The following is a 9797-nucleotide window of genomic DNA, read 5'->3' on the forward strand; positions in this document are numbered from 1 at the left end:
CAGCAGTCTGCAGTTTTGCATGTGTTTTTTTGGTCTCCAGCCTCCTTACCCACCAATACACATGAAGTCGCCCTCTCAATCCTACACACACACTTGCCATGAAAACAGACACAGGGAAGGGCACTACCTGCCTCCCCTCACTTGTGTCTTCCTGTAATTTTCACAGCATCCAGCAGCCATGACTTTCAGCAGCTTGACTAAAAGTGTAGCCCCAGACACCAGATTGTGATGGGTTTTTTTTGTTTTTAAGTGGTTCTTTTACACTCTGCACACACATGCAGGATAATTCCAGGGAAATTAGCATTATGGGGTAGTTGGGATGTCCCATGCAAGGGCTCACTGTGCTGGCACATTTGCACTGTAGCCAAAGGCCTCTGTCCCCATCTGGCAGGTTTTCCCTTTATAGAAACAGAATGAGAAAGCTTCAACCCCTTCCTCAGACTTCTCTGAATTTCCGTGTATCACTGGTGTGATGTCTAAAGATCATCTGCCAGCCAGAGACCCCTGATGGAAGTTTCTACTATCTGCAGTACCTTGGCAGAGATGTGGTGAATAAGGGCAGGCTCACAAAACCCCTCTGCGCCTCTGCCTCCCACGGCCTGAAATTGATGGAAATGGCATACAGCACCAGTTTGGGTTAAAGCTCCCACACTTTAACCTCTTAGCCTGAAAGAGGTACCAGGTTACCTTATTCCTGCCTTACTTCAGCTCAAGCCTATCAGCACAATAGGAAAATTTGTTTGTGTGTGCACACAGTTCCCTTTATTTGTCCTTCATGATTTCTCCTCCGGGAACACAGGAGAGTCCATAATAGACCCCCTTCATTACAGTGGTCAATACTGATGGTCTGTCACAGATGCAGAAAAATACATGTATGCAGAGTAATTTTAAATTAATATCTTTTGCCACGTTGGTGCTGAAAAACTGCCTCAAAAGCTGTTATGATCCATCATGGCAATGAGCACTTATGGACTTTTAAATCCACAAATTAGATGTTGTGCACAGGAACTAGAGGCAATTACGTTCAGCTCAGTACATAGATCCTCAGCCACACAAATCCAGTTTCAGTCCACGCCTCCCACTATGCTAAACCCCAGCATTTGCTTGTTGATGTATCTATTTATTTACAGCTAGGGGTGAAGCTATTAAAATCATACATATAAATAAAATTGATTAAGGTAGATAAAGAAAAAAGTCTGTGTGAACTTCAGTCTATAAAAACGTTATGGTTTCTCATTATTATAGTTTTTGAAATAGCAGAGACCACAGATGCACGTGTACACATACACACAAGCACACACACAGACACACACACAGAGAATCACAGACTCAAACTTCTCAATATGAAGAAGAAGTAGAAAAAAATCCTGCACTGCAAGTTGAGCAAAATTTCACTTTTAAAAATTCCATCTGGATCAGAACCTCATAGCATCAATATCTGCATACTTAGCACATTTTTATGGCTACCTTAACTCTCTGCAAAATTGATTTATTTGGAAACACCTACAGAAATCTGAAGGCAAAAGAATGAAATCATACCACAGAAGAAAACATCATCAGACTGTAATTTTTTGCAAGGGTTTATATAGGTAGCTGAATTCCTGGGTGTGCCACATTGTCAGCCAAGCCTATGCAGCGTGGAGGAGAATGTTACCATGAGTGCAGCACAGAAACTCTCCTGAGCCTAAAATATTTATCAGTACCACTCATTGCTTACCACTTCATTGACCATAGTGTAAAGTTTTCTGTCTCTGAACAGGAGTGCAGGGTGGGAAATTCCTTGCATCTTACCTAGGAAAAAAGTGACAAGCACGTGTTTACCACTGTCTTTGAAAAGTTTTTTCTAACAATGAAATGAAACAGAAGTTTTGAAACTCTCAGTCATTACATAAACTCCAGTGTTTGGAAAGTGAGATTAAACCACTGCTCAAGAAACCCCTTCAAATTTTTGAGAAGGGTGTGCTTTCTTCATCCCTTTTCCAGAGAAATCTCTGATTTTCCTGTCAGTTTCTACAAAAATGGGCAAGACTATGGGTGTCAAAGATAATTGTCGTTTTTGAAGTAATTGGAGCAGCCTCAGAAGACAAAAATGCAAGACTTTCTGCACAGTATTGGGTATAGGATACCCCTGAGGGATAGGGAGAGGAAGGTCCATGGCAGACCTGAGAGGGACAGAGAGCAGGAACGCCAGCAGCCCACAAAACTCTGAAGCAACTCAAGGTTAACTTGTCTCAAAACTATTCAGGAAATAATGTCGAAACTATGAGGTAAAGCACCCACCAAAAGGGATGTTGTGCTGCGGGATGTTCTCTGACTTCAAAATGGATAAGGGAGAGCACTTGACAGGGAGAGAAATGCTTGACAGGAAAATTGGGATGCCAGTTTTGAGAGTAAATTAATAATAGCAAACACAGGCAAGGTAGATGAAATGCTACTAGTAGATATTTTCTGCTGTATAAATTAAGGAGCTGCTAAGGAAATGCTTTATTACACAACATGTAATTAAAGTGTGGCACCTTAAGCCACAGATACTACTGAGGTTAGAAAAAGAGGGTTTTAAAATGGACCAGTGTTTATATGGATATTGAGAATTGTGACACATTAGCTGGAATAAAACCCAGGATGGGTTCCAACACAAGGAGACTAGTTGCACAAAGAAACATTTAAAACATTTATTTGACATGATGTCCATGTCCTGCGCTTGCAGAAGCCTGTGAGGAGGACTCAGGGCTGCTGCCTCAAACAGCAACACCCCAGCAAGGCAGGCTGGTGTACAGGATCTCTGCAGAGGCATGGGCCAAGCACATCCACATGGATTCATGCCTCTGGATGGCTGCTTGGCACCTGCCTGCTCTGCTCCAAGTCATCAGCTTTGCCAGAACCTGCTCTCTCACCTCCTCTATAAAAGACCCAAAAACCTCCAGATGAGCACTTTATGGTCAAGGTCATTGAAGGGGGCTGAGGGAGCACGGGATGGTGAACTGAGGTCTTGGTGCAGAAGGGAGAAATCAAGAAGGTCATGGCCCCACTGCCAGTCACATACAGCCCATACCATTTTTCTAACTCAACAATGGCAAATTTCCCTTAGCAATAAACATTGTAATTCTCCACAATGCAATTTCTTACTACTTCACCATATACAGTGCTGTTTAGGACTTCAGGCAGTGGGCAAAACTACCTGTTGTTGCTCTTTCTGTGTATTTTTCCACTACAAAAATATGTTAGAAGGGTCAGTTTTATGACATGTCTTTACTGCTTTTCCTCCTCCTCTTGTTGCATGCAGTCTGTTAATGCTATCTAGATGGACTTTGTTTTCTTGAGCAACTGGAAGCCTCAAGTATGTTTATTACTATACAAGCAATAAAAAAGTATTAAATGCCCTACAAATAACAATAAATATTGGATCTACAAGACCATTTTTAGAAACCTCAGCAAAATGGCTCTCAGGTGGAACACCTCTGCCATGAAGGTAGCTTGCCCTTGAAATTAAGTGCATGGATGAACAGGAGAGGAATTTATATGGCCAAGAAATGCACTCCAGAGGACTGTCACTGAAACAGGCGTTCAAAAACAGATGAAAACATTAGTTTGGATGATAAGTAATTATATCAACATGCACCCTGGTACAAAGATAAATTCCCTGGGGACACTTCTAGGAATGCCTAGGCTTTGAACTAAAGTGGGAAGATCTTTGTGTAAGCAGAAAATAAAGTAGTAGTGGAGCTCATAGTGGCATAGTTCTGTCAGCAAGGCTGGGCTGAGAGGGGCAGCTGAGGCACTGAGACACAGCTTTGCACTGATTTCACTGTGCTGCGCCTGGTTTCAGCCCTGGATGTCCTGCACACCAGCAGCTGCAACATGTGGTGCAGCCAAGCCAAGCCCTGGCCCAGCACAGAAAAAACCATCACAAGGTTTTGTATCTGAGGAGATTTGTGGATCTGAGGATCCACACATAACAAAAGCAGCACTCCAACACCTGACAAAACCAATGGCTTGCACACTGCATATTCTGCCTTCAGCACTTGTCTATCACCTCCCTGGTCTCACATAACTGGGCAGCTTCTCTGCACAGTAACTCACCTTACCCAAGAAGGTAGGAAGGTCCTCCAGTCCCAGGTGCACCCAGCACCTTGCAATTAAGTACTCTCTAGGCAGCAGAAATTGCTGCCTAGGAATTCACCCAGCTCCCTTATGGCTCTGCTGGCTGGCTGAACTCTCAGACTGTGGGCTGCAGCTGAAGTGCTCACACAGCACAATGCCAAGACACCCCAGTAACCTCTTCAGAGAGGGTTTATAACAGCAGGCCAATTGTCCAGCCGGAGCAACATCCCAACACCCTCGGTAGCACTCACTAAGCAGTGTCCCTGCGCTGGTTTACATTACAGTGCGCCTTTCCCTGGCTGCTGGCTCTCAGTTGCTCTCTCCCAGCATCCAAATAGCTGCTGGCTGAGAACCCCAGCAGCTGGATGTGCCTGCCCACATACCAGAGGTGGTACCTACACTCCACCTCATTGTTTTCTATTGCCATGGACTTGCTTACACAGCTCTCACTGCATAACACAACTTCCTGTGGATTATATTTCCTCCCCCAGCACTGGGACCAGGAGCCTGGGACTTTGGAGAAAGTAGAGCAGGAGCATGTCTCCACCCCGGACCAAACCCTACCACAAAACTATATACAGGTCACTGTCACAGATATATTAAAGCCCCGAAGATGGAGTAGCTGAAGAGTTTTAAATAGTGCTTTGAGACTAATGGATATCTTCACAGGCTGAAATGTGCCAGCCTGGAGGAGATCCTCAGCATATGAAGAATCAATGACTGTAAACGAGGAGTTGAAATTGGAAGAGGCAAAGCACAGTGCAGAACTAAAAAGAAATCACTGCACAACTAATGTGATAGGAGAGGAATTGAAATGGAGAAAAGCATCCTATTTCTGTGCCCAAAACAGGTGGAAATGTGAGGAGGAGTTTTTCTTTTTTTTTTTTAAATAATATTTTAAACTAGTAAAAGACTTTCCATTAAAAGAAAAATTGAGGAAAACTTTCATACAGCTATGGGGGAAAAGAAAAAGTGACCTATGATCATGCTGCAAAGGAACTTACCTCCAAATCCGAAACACGTCACAATGATAAATGGAAAGAAGTTAAACCTCCAAAATGCTATGACTATCCTCAGTTCTGTTCTGGACAGATGTTTGATGTATTGTATCTCTCTGTGACAGAGACCTGAGGGTTCAGAGGGGTTTTTTTTATTATTTAATATTTTAGTGAAACTTGTATAGCTTGTCATGCCAGCAAGGTATTTTTTAATTAAAATGAAATGTATGTGTGTGGGGTGAGCCAGAGTTTATGAGGAGCTTCTTCAGGGGGAAAATGAATCAGTCCAGGATTTTCAAGAAGGATTCAAGGCTAGGCTCGAGCTTACTAACTCAGGAGGAATGTAAATTAGAGTGTACTTACCAGGCAGGGAAACCTGGGCTGGGAGTCAGGTTCTCCAGCCGAGGAGGGTGTCCACCCTTGTTGCTCCACATGGCAGGCAAAGCGGGCATTTTCCAGCAACAGGGGCAGTAGGAAGTGCCTTTCCTTGATGCAGTCCTACGCAGTGGGTTCTAAGAATACCCTGCTTGAGCAGGGAGGTTGGACCAGATGACTCCACTCTGGTCCTTTCCAACCTGACCCTGTGATTCTGTCATAAAATCAGGGCTGTGAAAGAACCTCAAGTTCAGCTTTCCAGCAGAAATACTCCCACACCCTACTGGGACCAAAGTGGAAGTCTTCCCATTGCCCTAATTCCTGGAGTTTGTCAATGAACAATCTCTGGGGAGGGATTCTAATGACTGAGAAATCTGACTGAGAAATTACATTACATCTGAACACAGGACTAGGATTAGAAGCTAAAAAATCAGGATTGCCTTTTTTAAAGGCGATTTTGTATACTCTTGCACTGGGAGACAAAAGAAACATAAGAGCAGAATGGTAAGAGCAGAAGATGAGAGGCATAAGATTATTTTTTCTTACAACACTTAGTGAATGCTATGTCTGTAGTTTATTTTCATATTATTCATATTCATTTTCTAAGCATATAGTGGGATCTGTTTTGTCTTATCCTGGGAGATGAATGGTGCTCTTCAGGGTTTTTTTTACTTTCTGAGGGCTTCTTATTTTTTCTTCTTCTATTAGTTTCATAATGTGATATACTTGTAATAAGTACTTGTCCTCTCTGAAATCATTCTTGATAAACAATACATATGAATCATCATTTTTCAACCTTGTTCTGAACCATTTCAAAATTAATAGGCTAATTAGTAACCTGGTAAACTATTATCATAACCATTTTTAAAAAACCAACCACTTTGGTGTGGCCAGAAATTGCTATTGAGATAATATCCATCACAGTCTTTTGCAACACCCTGCCACATCCCAAGACTTGAAAGTTTCTCTGCTATGTGCTGAAGCACACTCTTGTGGTGGGACTTAGAGTGCCAAATATGAAAGGGTGACTCACGTTCCTCAGGATCCAGAGATCCTCTCCTTGAATATTTTGCATAGCTGAATCCCTAGTCAACCTGCCTAACTGGAGGTGCCTGGCTCTCTCCCCACCAAAGGCACCTGGGGTGGAAAATCTCCTTCAAGAAGCATCCTAATATAGGAATGCACCTGACCTGAACTGGGCCACACACTCAGGTGCTGGGCAGAGGCAGGGAAGTGCTCCTCCTGCTTCAATCCAGTTAAATTTCACTGGCTTTTTCTGCTCTTGCAGTGCTTGATATCGTCCTCCTGGTACTATACAGATTTCCAGCCTCTGTCCTAGCTTTTCCAATCTGTTTGGAGTTTTAAATCTTTGGCAACACCGGTGTCTGCATTATTGCAATGTTGTGGAAGGATTTTTTAATACTCCCAAAGCAGGATGACAGCCGCCGTGTTATGATCCTACATGCAGCTTCATCTTCAGTCTCTCCCCACTACCCAGGGTGTTAACCAGATTATATTTCTATCCATCTTGCGCAAGATGAATATTTCTAAACTGGCTATCCCAGTCTTACAGTCTGCAGCACTATCTGTGTCCACAGCATGAATATTTTTATTTAGTCTCCATCCTTCAGGACTGGCCTTTCTTTACCCTCCCCTAAGCAGCAACCTCTCTGAAGGTATTCTTTCCTACTACACCTTCTCAAATACTGGCCTTTAAATCTATGTGCAGATGGACAAGGGGGACCTCCCCTCAGCTGGTGCCTGCTTACAACTCTTTTGTGCACCTCTTGGTGCCACAATTATTTTATGCACACATCTTCTGCCTTAGCATGGAGAAAAAAACCTCCCACCAGCCCATTGCCTTTTCACAGGAGCAGCAGCATCAGGGGCTTGATGAAATATGAGCTATGCCTCTATCCTGTCCTGCTCAAGCCATCACAAAACCAGCAGCTTTCTGATAATGTCCTGCATGTTGCCATGGTGCAGGAGAGGAACCAGTTTCACCCTCCTATATTGCTGAAAGCCTAGCATGCCTCAGTAGTGACATCCCATGTGCCACAGGAAGTTTTCTGCAGTTTTATAATTTTTGCCACTATTTTTCCAGCCAGTTTCTTAGTAGCAAATTGAGCAGGAAATTGCATCTTTTCCCCCTTCTAATATATTTAACCCATTTAATCAGGCTGCAACAATTTTTTTGGTATTTTTGTGGGCTTTAAAAAAATATTCTCGCTGTTGTGTCTACAAAATAAAGAAATCATCTTCTCTCAATATACCAGCTGTTTTTTGTTATGTAATCCATCTTTCTTTTGATCTAACCAACAATTTTATAGTATTTATATTGAAAAATCATGCACCTAAACTTTCCTTCCTTCCTTCCTTCCTTCCTTCCTTCCTTCCTTCTGCCTCACCTTTCCAAGTGAGCTGGTCTTCAAGCTCCAAAGCAAAGAGCATGCACTTCTCCTTTGGCTACCTGGAAATAAGGCTGTCTTGTCATGATTTCTATCCTGAATACTTAATTTCATAGCATTTGAGGAAGAAACTCATGTCTTACTGAGTTTTCCACAGCCTAAATTTAGCAACACAACTCTCCTTCTGGTTCCCACATGTTTACAAAAGATGATGTATATCCCTCTGGAAATGGATTACCAGGCCTGTACAGGCATACTTGCATGTTTGTGTGCCTCCATCAACATCAGCTAAGGAGTCAAAGACAGCTGGAGTCACTCCATGACTGAAGTGTCTGCTCTCAGCTTCACTTATCTTGTGGAGCAGGCTGTCATGGCATGACCTGGAAATCTTCACATTGGAGTTCAGGAGAGAAAGTAAAAGAGAGAAAGAAAAGTTTATCTGGCACATAGCATCCTCCACATTCCCTAAAAATCATGTGTTGCTAACAGCAGGACTGCCATAGAGCAGAAGACATTTGCAGAATCCCTGTGAACTTGTGTTGGGTCTCTGTAGAGTCTGGAAGGATGAAAAAAGGAAGACAGATGAGATTTATAAATTTTTTCTTTCTGAATTAGACAGTGGATGTTTCAGTTTAAAGGGAGCAACATGTAAGTTTAATTCTTTCTCACAATAGAATATAAACTGTGGTGTGAGTAAAGGGTTTTTGTATGCTGTCTGTATGTCCTTCTTCCCTCTCTTTAGGTAGATAAATCTTCCTCTCCCCATACCCCTGATGTTGAACACCAAGATATATCAGCATGCGGCCACTGGAATTTGGACACTCACATCAGCATAAGGAGAGATTATGGTGAGCATTATGGCCTTCTGGTATTGAATACAGAGAAAACAAGGATCAACAGGAGAGCACAATGAGTACTTGCTGCAGGCTGGCCAAAGGAAGCTCAGTATCAAGGGCTGTGGAGGTGTTGAGGTGCCACCTGGGCTACCAGCTCAATTACTCAGCTCAGCTGGAGGGAAAAGGCATAGCAAAGAAGATGGCATCTGTGGTTTTGAGTCCTCAAAGGCTATCCGTGGAGAAGGTAAACTCATTTGGCACCTACTTTAAACCCTGCATATTGTATACCCATCGTTGACCAGAGGAAAAATAGATGGTGTTGGTACATGGTGGAACAGTTCAAAGTGAGCTTAACTAATATATAAATACATCCAGGGTACACCTGGTAAAACATTTTACTTTTTTAGACATTGCAGGTTTATGTTGTATTTGCAAATCCATCTATTTGCATGTCGAAGTGTTATTGTGGCACCAATATCACCAGCCCCATGACTATTGCACAAACGGAGATGTAAATATGGATTTTCTCCCCAACAACTGAGACCTTAAGGGTTATAGCTCAGCATCTGAGAGCAGTAGGTCATTTGACACATTTAACACCAAAGAAATGTCCCTCATGGTGTTACAACATCGGTTTTAAAGCTCTTAATTACAGACCCATCCAACCCAGGAACAAGGGTTTCATATCTTTCAATCAGCTGAAGGAGTCTTCCTGACTGCTGCAGTGTCTTCAAGAAAGATATCTGAGCTGAGTGTGGTCGTTGGGAGAGCAGCACTGTATTATTCATAGGAATATGGCAGGTATGCAAACTCCTGTTGAGTTTCCAAATTGCATTCAGCTTTTCCACGAAGTAGTCCGGGCATTTTTCTCATTCATAGAGGAAAGGTACTCCCATAAAGCAGATCAAAGGGAAATAGGAGCTTAGCACTCAGAGGAAAGATCCTTTCCTTCTTTGTGCCCCGTCAGCACAGGAAAAAGTGACAAACAAGTTCCCTCCTTTCCCACAGTAAGGTAGGCAAAGCACAGCACCATATCAAAGGGATGAGCCACGAGGTTCGCATGCGGCACCGCTCTGTGT

The sequence above is a fragment of the Geospiza fortis genome, unplaced genomic scaffold, assembly GCF_000277835.1.
Source record: "Geospiza fortis unplaced genomic scaffold, GeoFor_1.0 scaffold84, whole genome shotgun sequence".
Lineage (NCBI taxonomy): Eukaryota > Metazoa > Chordata > Aves > Passeriformes > Thraupidae > Geospiza > Geospiza fortis.